The sequence below is a fragment of the Phocoena sinus genome, chromosome 18, assembly GCF_008692025.1.
Source record: "Phocoena sinus isolate mPhoSin1 chromosome 18, mPhoSin1.pri, whole genome shotgun sequence".
NCBI lineage: Eukaryota > Metazoa > Chordata > Mammalia > Artiodactyla > Phocoenidae > Phocoena > Phocoena sinus.
This window is the reverse complement of record NC_045780.1, coordinates 12,277,246-12,289,783: the sequence shown is the minus strand read 5'-3', so window position 1 is coordinate 12,289,783 and position 12,538 is coordinate 12,277,246.

The following is a 12,538-nucleotide window of genomic DNA, read 5'->3' as shown; positions in this document are numbered from 1 at the left end:
CAGCCCTGTGGACACCTTGATTTGAGCCCTGTAAGCCTCATTTGGGGCTTTTGAGCTCCAGAACTGTGAGAGGATAAATGTGTGCTATTTCAAGCCACACAATTTGTGGTAATTTGTTGTTATAGTAGCAACAAGATAACGAATATACTTAGGAAATCTTCCTGTCTGGTGTTTTCAGTGCCAGGGTAGGATTGGTATGCCTGCTACTCAGCACTTTATGGAGCTTGTACTGTTGTCGTCTTGCTGAAAAATCTCAAAGTTTTTACATCATCAGGTAGATCTTATATCAAGTCCCAGTCTTTTCCTGAAGAGAATGCAAGACATCTTTGCAAACTAAATGGTTTAGAAATTTTCTTTCCAAATTCATAGCCACAAAGGGAAATTTCTCAGTTTTTAGTTACTGAATAGGCAGTCTCTTTGGGCTTGGACAAATTTTTAATTACTCCTTGACAAATTAGCATTCCTGTATTAATGATGATTGAATTTCATAAAAATTATTTTTTAAAAAACCTCAAGTGGGATGGACTCGATAGATCCTGAAATTATCCTGTTTCTCTAAAATCTTATTTCCAGGAGGGATTATCTTGTTTTACACAGTTTGACCAAAAGTATAAACAACCAAAATATAGTCTATGTTGTAGTTTCTTACTAATGGTCCCATTTTTGCCTCTAATACATCCTAATGTGATAATGATAGATTTGCCTTTTGCTAAAATCCCTTCAGCCAATTTCCAATTTATACAGCTGAGACCAGAAGAAAATTGAACTTTCTTCTGCATGGAAGATTGTAAAGCTAATATCTCTAATGCTTTATGAGTCACATAAGCCAAAGTTAAAAATATTAAATTAAATATTAAATTTGAATATATTCAAATTTCAGAATTCCAGTGATTACTTGGGTTTCCTGATAGAGTTTCAGAAAGTGAAAAGAGCAGCCAATTCTATTTTAGGGGGCAGACAACTTTGTGTTACAGTTTAAAGAAGGTGATTTTTTTTCACAAGACTTTACCCATGGACATTGTTCAGGATGGATGTGGGAAGTTGTCTCAGGAGTCAGAGAAACCTCCTAAGAAAGAGAAATAGGGCTGTTTGGACTGAGGGTGGAGGAGGTTCCATTGTGTCTGGCCTTGGTGGCCATCCTCAAACAACTTCCAGAAAATTAAAGATTTTGGAGAGCCTGGGGTCAAAAAGAACTCAAATGAAAATCAAATATAAACTCCAAGAATAGAAAGGAAAGGAAGAGAACCTCATACTTACCCTCATATGTTTGTCACTATACCCATAGGTCCTAGAACAGTGCCTGACTGATGGTAGACACTCAGTAGTGTTTGTGGAACGCATGCATGAGTGCATGGGGTGCATGAATACGAAAGGGGTTGCTTCCTTGAATAGTTTTCTAATAACTAATGACATGTCCAAATGGCACCAAGCTTATTTACTCCTTGTGGAGTCACAATCACTCTAAAAACATTTTTGAGTTGTCAGGATATATTATCAAGTCACGAATACTTTCATTATCAAAAGATTTTCCTCTCAAAGCAATGCCTTCTCCAGCTGAGCATATAATAATTTGTTGTTCTTTAGTAATGAAGAGTCACATTGTGGCTTGGTATATTTCATAATAGCCAGTTATTTTTCAGACTGCATTGCAGACTCAATGGTCTAGGAGGGGAAAGAGGAGAGTATCTGGATCCAGCAGTTTCCTTGCAGTAGAGATGTGTCACCACAACGGGGATATAGTTATTTCCGACCAATATATGTCATGTAGTGTTCTTTATCATAAATGAGTTGAGATTTTTAATTAGCATTTGGTATAGATGAAGAATATGGTAAATATATAACTTCCTTCTAAATTTTAAGTATCAATATTTCTATAAAAGTCTCAATCTGTTGAAAAAAAAGAGAATGCTATTTCAAGAACCGCCCCAGCCAGACTTCACAGATGTAACAAATGTGTGCTGGGATCTGGGGATAGTAATGAAGCAGAGGATGTGTGTTGCACTCTCATCTGTTCTGTCAGCCCTCACTGTTGACGGTGAACAAACAGGGCAGCAAAGTTGAGCCCCTATAGGAAGGAGAGCTAAGCCAGAGGGAGAGAATAGAGCATGATATACAATCTGCCAATCACAAGCAGAGGAAAAGTTAGGGACATAATTGGATGGTGCAAGTATTAGGCAAGGTACCATTTCAGGCACTTAGATGAAGCCAGATTAAAAGAGAGGGAGCCTGATGGTCAGGCTGTTGTCGGCTCAAGCATGATTCTGGCTCATGCATGGTCAGATGGGTATGTAGAGTTCAAAACAGAGGCAAAGAAATTGACAACAAATATCAGAAAGGACATTTTAGGTGTGGAAATGGCAAGCTGATCCATAGAAAGACACACTCAAGGTTAATCTTGGTTTGTGATTTTTTTTTATTGTGGTAAAACAGGCATAACATAAAATTTACCATTCGAACTATTTTAAGTGTATAATTCAGTGGTATTAAGATCATTCACAATGATTTGACACCCAAAACAAAGGCAACAAAGACAAAAATAAGCCAGTGGGACTACATCAAACTAAAAAGCTTTGGCACAGCAAAGGAAGCCATCAACAAAATCAAAAGGCAACCTGCAAAATGGGAGAAAATATATGCAGATCATATATCTGATAAAGGGTTACTATCCAAAATATGTTAAAAAAAAAAACCCTCATACAACTCCGTAGCAAAACAAATGTGATTTTAAAATGGGCAGAAGATCTGAATAGACACTTTTCCAAAGAAGACTCATAAATGGCCAATAGGTAGATGAAAAGGTGTTCGACATCACTAATCTTCGGGTAAATACAAATCAAAACCACATGAAAGATATAACCTCACACGTGTTAGAGTAGCTAGTACCAAAAAGTTAAGAAATGACAAGTTTTGGCGAGGATGTGGAGCAAAGGGAAGGCTTGGCGGGAATATAAAGTTGTGCAGCCACTACGGAAAACACCTTTTTCATAACTATTGTTAGCACAACGTTGCATATAAGATTTGGAATGATTAAGAGAATTGCTCAAGATCCTGGTATAGCTAATGAGTTCTAGAGGGGAGCTCTATTCTGTTTCTCCAGAAGCCCAGTGAAAAGTTCTTTCTAGACCACAGCAGCCTGTCTGGAACTGAGAGTTTGTGCTGCACCAGAAACACAGGAAGTCAAATAGTCGTTCTTAGTCAAGCTTCTTCGTATAGAAGAGTAATTCATTTTAGTTTGTTCCTTGAACAATGTTATGCTGAGAGTAAGGACAGTAAAATATGATTTTGTATTATCTTCCAGATTTATACAGAGTTAAAGTTTCCCCGATTTAAATTCCATATGTGTAGTCCAGTGTTCTGGACTATAGACCAGCGTTCTGCATCAAGAAAAATATCTCTAAGCTGTTATTTGGTGCACAGCGTGGACCTGGAACCATGCCACAGGGCTCTGTGCATAGTCAAATACTTGAAATAAAGTAGAAGCTACAAGCAATGGGATGGAAGAATGGAATTGTTGACTCTCTGATATTAGGCACCTTCTTGAATACAATAGGCATAAAAATGCAGTAGGTACAATGAGAGTAGCAGAAGATGAAATGTTTCTGCTTATGAAATACCTTCTTGAATCACACACCATCAACCACAAGTTCTCACCTGGAACACAGAATGCTTTGCCTGCTAGAAGCTCAGAGTCTGAACAAAGCCTGACATTTGGAGCAAAGTGAGGCATCTATGATAAATTATAAAAGAAAAAAGAACATGGATTTAAAGTAGATCGGCTCAAGAGAATGGTAGAGCTGTTGAATCTTGAACTTTCATACCAGTTGTCTAGTAAGAGAGAATCCACATGCACCTTCAGAAAAAAAAGAGGTACTTCTTTAGAGAAAATTCATGAATTGACATATGAGCACAGAAAGCTATTTTATATACTCTGATAAGTCTCCCTTTCAAACATCACACTTTCATGCAAGTTATGAACAGCACAATTGCTATTAAAAAGAAAAATAAAAAAGAGAACATTTTCCTCTGAAGATACAACCCTCAGGAAGGGTGTCTGACCACCAGCAAAAAAGGTGATTTGGGGCAGCAGAATGAGCCTGGCTTTAAGTGTATCTTTCCTGCCTTCCTAATAATGCCTCCATTCAGTTTAGCTTAGAGTCTTCATTTCCCTTGGAGAGTGAGGCTTTGAGATTTGACACAAATACCCCAAGAGAAGTCACACTTGAGATGACACCAGTCTTTTATACTAGGATGACTATCCGAGTGGCCAGGTGGACCAGGGAAAGCTAGAGTCCGACAGCAGAGGAAAGGGCCTCAAGGCAGGCTGAGGTCAGACTTCGCTAATTTACCACTTTGCTTGGGGCTGGCGCTGGGAGTCTTGGATGTAAACAAGCCCACAGTGCTCCCTGCAGGGGAAGAGCAGGGATTTGGGGTTTTGGTTTTTTGTTGGGTTTTTTTGTTTGTTTTTGTTAGGCTTTGTTACCTTCAAGTACATTTTGGTAGAAACAGGAATTGTCTAAATCCACCAAAATAATGGGAGTTTTGCTTTGCCAGCTTGATTGGAATTTGCAAAGCTTGTAGTCAGCAGAATCAGTACAACCCCAGGAATGACACTCTTCCATCAAACGACAAACAAAAGTCATATAAAGTTAAAATCGTCTTAGAGAAAAATATAACCCTTTTCCCTTCCCCTTAATAGACAAATTTTGCATCTTTATGACTATGAATTTTAATTGTGTGCATGCTTAGTTTTAAATGGTTATAATTGTATGTATTATAAACATCATTTAATTTTTTTATCAATCATTATTTTGTAAGTTTCAAAGGCTCCATAGGTCTGTTAAGTTGCTGGATAATGATTTACTTAATCATAGTTTTGTACCTTGACACCTTGACCAGCATTTAATCTAAATGACATACATGAATGGTTTGTTTCCGTTTGAATTAATTCTTTAAGATAACAGAAATAGTGACTAGTGGCAGATGCGCAAAATTTGGAGGAAGAAATGTTCGAATTCAGATCTTGACTTACCTGCGTTTAGGCAATGTGCTCTGTGAATATTAATTATCCTTTCAAAAGCTCAGACGTCTCTTCTTTGTAACGGGACTAGTAAAACTTAAATGGTAAAACACAAATACAGCATCTGACATGTGGTTGCATTGTGGTAATAGCATAATCAGAAGTGGCTATTGTGCTGCAGCAAATATTATTAACTATCGAAATTATTAAGTAGGATGCCTTTCTTGGTCCTCAACTTCCAAAACCAAATCCAGGAATCCAGTAAAAACAATGCCTGACCAGGCGTCCCCTTCTCTCTTCTCCTTAAAGAAGACCTTTTTTTTCTCTTTTTTTTTTTTTTGGATTTCTGGAATAGAAGCCAAGGTACCTCCCAGAACAAGAGCAGGAAAGAAGAAAAAAAGTTCAATGTAAGGCAGAGCTGGAGGGACAGTTTTAGAGCACTGACATAGGAGAGGTCCTGGAGCACAGGAAAATTGGAGGATGGAGGAAGGGGCTTTTTTTTTTAAATTTATTTATTTTTGGCTGCACTGGGTCTTTGTTGCTCCATGTGGGCTTTCTCTAGTTGCAGCGAGCGGAAACTACTCTTCTTTGCAGTGCGCGGGCTTCTCATTGCAGTGGCTTCTCTTGTTGCGGAGCACGGGCTCTAGGCGGCGGGCTTCAGTAGTTGTGGCACATGGGCTCGGTAGCTGTGGTGCATGGGGTTAGTTTCTCCGTGGCATGTGGGATCTTCCCGGACCAGGACTCAAACCCATGTCCCCTGCATTGGCAGGTGGATTATTTTTTTTTTTTTTTTTTTTTTTTTTTTGCGGTACGCGGGCCTCTCACCGCCGTGGCCTCTCCCGTTGCAGAGCAACAGGCTCCGGACGCGCAGGCTCAGCGGCCATGGCTCACGGGCCCAGCCGCTCCGCGGCATGTGGGATCCTCCCACACCGGGGCACGAACCCGTGTCCCCTGCATCGGCAGGCGGACTCTCAACCACTGCACCACCAGGGAAGCCCTGGCAGGTGGATTCTTAACCACTGCGCCACCAGGGAAGTCCCAGAAGGGGCTTTTAAACGGTGCTATCCCGTGTTATAAATCATATCCATCTAATGTTCTTCAATGAATAAAAGCAAAGAACGTAATCACTTTTTAAAGTTTCCTTGCTGTTGATTCACTTTGTTATAAAGCAGAAACGAACACACCATTGTAAAGCAATTATACTCCAAAAAAGATATTAAAGAAAAAAAAAACTTCCTTGCTGCTAAATTCTGCCTCTAGAATGTCTTTGTTCTGAAAATAAGCAATGTGGATCCCTAGATATATAGGAATTAAGTCATCATCATCCACCTCATCATTATCATCAGTATTTATTTGTAGACTTGAGATTACAGGATGAAGGGGTAAAATCACTTTCACGACTAATAACATTTTTCTGTTTAGAAAGACTGCTCTGGTTTACATTGGTTTGGCTCCCCTTCAAAAGAATCAGTCTTCTTATGTGCCAGGGCCTGAAGCTGTTTGAGGTACATTGGTCATCAAGCATCGGTCTCTGCAAACCTGAGTATGTGTCAGGGCTTTCCGGTGATGAGACTCACAGAATCTTTGGGGAGAAGGGAGGCAACAAGAGAAGGCTATAGTTTTTCACAAGCAGCAAAGGCAAAACAAGCCCTTGACAGCTGTTCTCTCCCCAGCCCCCTTCCTGGCCCTCTGGTAGTCATATCGTAGAGGCCAATCCTTTATGTTCACTGTCTGAGCAACTCCTCAATATGTGTACACAACTACATCACAAATCGCAAAAAAATCAAATCTAGATCAAAAAAATCAAATCAAACTGATGAGAACAGCAGCTTCAGCCTCGAAGAGATACAATTCTTAGAAACTCCTCAGAGGCGTTCTGCTTTCACACAGAGTTCAAACAAACAGGAGATCTGTTATCTTCTTGACCTGAATACCTAATGAAAAGCTAAAAGCAAACGACATCTGTATTAGCTCAAGGTTGCAATTAAATGGAAAGCAAAATTTAGAACAACAGCAAAACCCTGATACAGATCAGTTCACAAGAGTCATGTAACATTATCAGCTCTATAAATAAATAATGCCCCTGGCCGGAGTAAATAAATAGGAAACATCTATCTTTGCATTATAAATGGCAATAGAAATGAGGATATTCACACTTACAAAAGGAGTGGCCACTCTAGTACCTCATTCTAATTAAAGAATAAAATAAAATATAAGAAATATAGAAAAAATAATATTTTGGTCAATCTATACTGATAAAAGTCATGGAGACATACTATACCTTCTGACCACAGCAATAATTCACAACACAGCCACTAGAGCCAAGGCAATGTGTTGAATAAGTTTTGTGTGACATTGGAATCTCTTTAGTAAGATACGATAAATGTTTCTGGAAATGTGAAATGTCAAGGATGTCATGAAGTGAGTGGCTTTAAAAAACAATTATTTGACATATTTAAGTCATTTTAAAGGGAGGCTTGAAGTTCTGTTGAATAGGTTAAATTTGACAGAAAGTTCTAATCAGAAGCATTAGAGGAAAAGAATTTTGGAAGCCTAAGATAGAGGGATAGTGAATAGAAGATAATGAATCCTGAAGCATAGTCACCCTTACCCGGACACACCACCACCACCACCACTACCACGTACTGCGAACATACATGCAGGTTTTTAAATATGTCATTGACAACCATGAATGGGAGAGAAATGTTTTAGTGCCTGGGAGACCCACTGGGTGGCCTGAACTTGGAAAGTCTGTGATGAGCGGCTGGCTTCAGCAAGCTTGTTTGCAAATAAAGCTTGGCTCTTTTTAGAACTAGGGTGAAATCATCCCAGCCCATGCAATCAGCACCAGCAGCCCTCTGCTCTCTCTGTTCCCATTGGCCTCCTCCTGAGTCACTCCTCTTCCTGCCAAGACCCTCTTATGGGCAGGAAGGGAAGTGGGGAAAGGGGCATATAACAGAGGAGTGGACCTTGCTTTATCATCTTGAAAGAGGGCTGCTAAATAAGCCCCTAAAATTGTCTTGTTTCATGTTGTTAAAATGCTTGCACTCTAACAAGACATCAGCCTTGATTCCTTATATTGGCAGATGAAAAGAGAACAGGATATGTACCCATATCTCTAGCATACGGTATCAGCTTTTTAAGAAATTAAGTCATCTAAGTACTTTTTAAAAAAATTATGGGTTTTATTTCATGCAAATAAGCACCCCTTCTTCCTCCTTCTGTGCTATACCACAAACTTCCCAGGGTAATTTATTCTCTAGATCCCTCTTAGAAGACAGGGACTGAGAACATTCATTACAAAGAAGGATTAATTGAAGAGCTTTTCCTTTAGTTAGTCCTGTAGGTATAAAACTGCTTCTATGTTAGTAAGGACTATCTACCCAAATACCACAAAATAAATTTTTTAAACAGAATCCTTCCTTCTACAATCTTGGGCTCCTATCCTGCTTAAAGCAAAGGTGGAAACTTGATACAAGAAACACTGTACCTCTAGGAACATGAGCTAAATGCACTACAAACACTCTGCCTCACTACCCTGGTTTGAGTGTCCTCTCATCCTTCCATTTATTTCCTGTTCTGGGAAGCACAGGAGTTAAAAGTTTTGGACCACGATGGTTGAGGGATTAAAAATGGATATGCTTGCTAGTGGCAGTTCTTAATCTGCTGCAAAAACAAAAAAACAAAGGAAAAGTTTCATGCTAGATATTAAAATGCAAGCTTTACAGTGACTTGAACTCCTTTCAAGGAAATACTCAAGGGAACAGAGAAATCAGCCCACAATCGATTAGGAATAGATGGAAAGTGCTCACTGACAATTGACAAATAGAGGGAGAAACGATTGCCTGAGATACATCATGACTTTAAGAGATTTGAAGAGAACAGACACTGGGGCTGTGTCTCCAAGGGAATTGTGCTAAATAGCAGTGGTTCTCAAAGTGTGGTCCCAGACCAGTAGCATCAGTATCACCTGGAACTTCTTAGAAACATTCATTCTAGGGCTCTGCTTTACCTACCTAGGTAGATGATTCTAATACTTGCTAAAGTTTGAGAAACACTGGAGTTACGTTTTGGGAGGGCTTTCATTTCCATATTGTATCACCCATAGTGTGAGTGTGTGTGCGTGTGTATGTGTGTGTGTGTTTAAACTTTAGAAGAGGATATTAACCTTTAAATTTTTGCTTGTTTTAATCCAGGGATGCCAGTGGAGGGAGTAATAAACTAAAAAGTGGGATCAATAAATAACAGGGCTTCCCTGGTGGCGCAGTGGTTGAGAGTCCGCCTGCTGATGCAGGGGACACGGGTTCGTGCCCCGGTCCGGGAAGATCCCACATGCCGCGGAGCGGCTGGGCCCGTGAGCCATGGCTGCTGAGCCTGCGCGTCTGGAGCCTGTGCTCTGCAACGGGAAAGGCCACGGCAGTGAGAGGCCCACGTACCGCAAAAAAAATTAAAAAATAAATAAAAATAACAATAAGTAACCTTAAAATGATAGAAAAAAGGTCAATAGGAAAATATGCAAACTGCTTTTTTTATATTCATTTTCTTAACAGTCAATTGTGAGTCCCTTGAAATTCTATTGATTTAAAAATCATATTTATTTTCATTTGGAAAGAACCTTAGGAACATCTGTTACCTTCTCATTTTACAGCTGAGGAACCTGATGGGGTAAGGAGTTTCTGACACACTTGTTAAACAGAAATTCACAATCCAGGTTCTGAGGAAGAGAGACGGCAGGTAAAAGTTTAAATTGAGTAGACATTCTTGATTTGGAAGAAAAATAAAATATTTACCCTCATTCTATGAAATTAAGTGGTTCATTTAACTGTCTTCCCCATCTCCTGGCTGCTGCCAGAGGCTGGTGGCTAAGACTGAGATCTTCAGAGGAACACATGCTCTCTCAGGAGGCCATCGATCAGCAGAGCAGACCGTGGCCCCAGTTGCAGCGCTACCTTTGCCAAGGGAATGGAAGAGCCTTTTCACTCCCTGCTTCTTCCCTCCTCCATGACAGGCAGAGCACCAGCAACAGCCCTCACCTCCCTTCTGTAAATGCACGCTTCAAATCTGGAAGGAAATTTCAAGGAACTTGCCCAGAGAGGATTGCTCTTTAGTGAGTAAAGGAATAAACTTTATTATAATTATTAACCATTATTATTTTATTTATGCACGATATCCCTCCTTCTTTCATAAGGTATTTAAGGGGGGACTTTGTTTTTAAGGGCTGGGTATCTGTCCTGTCCGCTACCAGACCTCAACATCTTCACAAACCAAGGGGATGTAGAGTCAGACCTGGACCCATGCCTCAGTCCTTCTTGCAGTGATGAGTTCACTGCCTTGCACAGAATAAGGGATCCATGAATATTTGGTGAATTACTGAGTGAATGTGAGAGAGGAATGAGGTAACTTGGCAATGGAAAGCATACAGAAATTTTCCCATTTGTCAGATGAGAGGGATAGTTCCTAAGAGTTGAATCCTTTGTTTTTTACCTTTAGGAGTAAAGATAATAAGAGTACATAAAGTCATGTTAGGATCATCCTGAAGTAAAGCATGACAAACCAGATCCTTATGTGTCTCTGCATCTGGGTGAAGAGATCTTCCACATTTTCAGGGAGGAAGGTACCTTGGGTTTGGAAATGTTCCAAGCCAGAGTCCAGGCAATCTTCACAACTGGGATGAGTTATGGTTCCAATTGAAAATGAAAACTCAGAGCTAACAAAAAAAGCAATGGTGAGATCACAATAACATTTGGAGACAAATTATGTTATATGCCATCATATAACATATAAGGCATCTGCTAATAGTATGAAAGCTCAATACCTATTATCCTGAGGAGTATAAAACTCAAGTGTCAGATAAACTCTCCATTGCAGTACTCCTAATAATTGTGTTATTTTTCCTATTACAACTTCTATGATAGCTTTCAAGTGACTAAATGAATTAATATAATTTTTTTTTTCATTCTGCCTGGGCCTCTTGCTATTTAAAGTCTTAATAAATAGTGAAGTAGACAAGATGTTGATCGTTGGGAGAAAAAAAGATGGGAGGCAAATGACTTTGGAAGCAAATCAATAGCTGATTTAATTTAGAAAAAATTACAGCTATTTAAATTTAAAAATCTGCAATTTATTTATATTTTTTTACATCTTTATTGGAGTATAATTGCTTTACAATGGTGTGTTAGTTTCTGCTTTATAACAAAGTGAATCAGTTATACATATACATATGTTCCCATATCTCTTCCCTCTTGCGTCTCCCTCCCTCCCACCCTCCCTATCCCACCCCTCTAGGTGGTCACAAAGCACCGAGCTGATCTCCCTGTGCTATGCGGCTGCTTCCCACTAGCTATCTATTTTACATTTGGTGGTGTATATATGTCCATGCCACTCTCTCACTGTGTCACAGCTTACCCTTCCCCCTCCCCATATCCTCAAGTCCATTCTCTAGTAGGTCTGTGTCTTTATTCCTGTCTTACCCTTAGGTTCTTCATGACAGTTTTTTTTTTTCTTAAATTCCATATATATGGATTAGCATACGGTATTTGTCTTTCTCTTTCTGACTTACTTCACTCTGTATGACAGACTCTAGGTCCATCCACCTCATTACAAACAGCTCGATTTCGTTTCTTTTTATGGCTGAATAATATTCCATTGTATATATGTGCCACATCTTCTTTATCCATTCATCCGATGATGGACACTTAGGTTGTTTCCATCTCCTGGCTATTGTAAATAGAGCTGCAATGAACATTTTGGTACATGACTCTTTTTGAATTATGGTTTTCTCAGGGTATATGCCCAGGAGTGGGATTGCTGGGTCATATGGTAGTTCTATTTGCAGTTTTTTTTTTTTTTTTTTTAAACATCTTTATTGGGGTATAATTGCTTTACAATGGTGTGTTAGTTTCTGCTTTACAACAAAGTGAATCAGCTATACATATACATATGTTCCCATATGTCTTCCCTCTTGCGTCTCCCTCCCTCCCACTCTCCCCATCCCACCCTTCCAGGCTGTCACAAAGCACCGAGCTAATATCCCTGTGCCTTGCGGCTGCTTCCCCCCAGCTATCTACCTTACTACGTTTGTTAGTGTGTATATGTCCATGACTCTCTCTCGCCCTGTCAAAACTCACCCTTCCCCCTCCCCATATCCTTAAGTCCGTTCTCCAGTAGGTCTGCGTCTTTATTCCTATCTTACCCCTAGGTTCTTCATGACATTTTTTTCCCTTAAATTCCATATATATGTGTTAGCATACGGTATTTGTCTTTTTCTTTCTGACTTACTTCACTCTGTATGACAGATTCTAGGTCTATCCATCTCATTACAAATAGCTCAATTTCATTTCTTTTTAAGGCTGAGTAATATTCCATTGTGTATATGTGCCACATCTTCTTTATCCATTCATCCGATGATGGGCGCTTAGGTTGTTTCCATGTCCTGGCTATTGTAAATAGAGCTGCAATGAACATTTTGGTACATGACTCTCTTTGAATTTTGGTTTTCTCAGGGTATATGCCAAGTAGTGG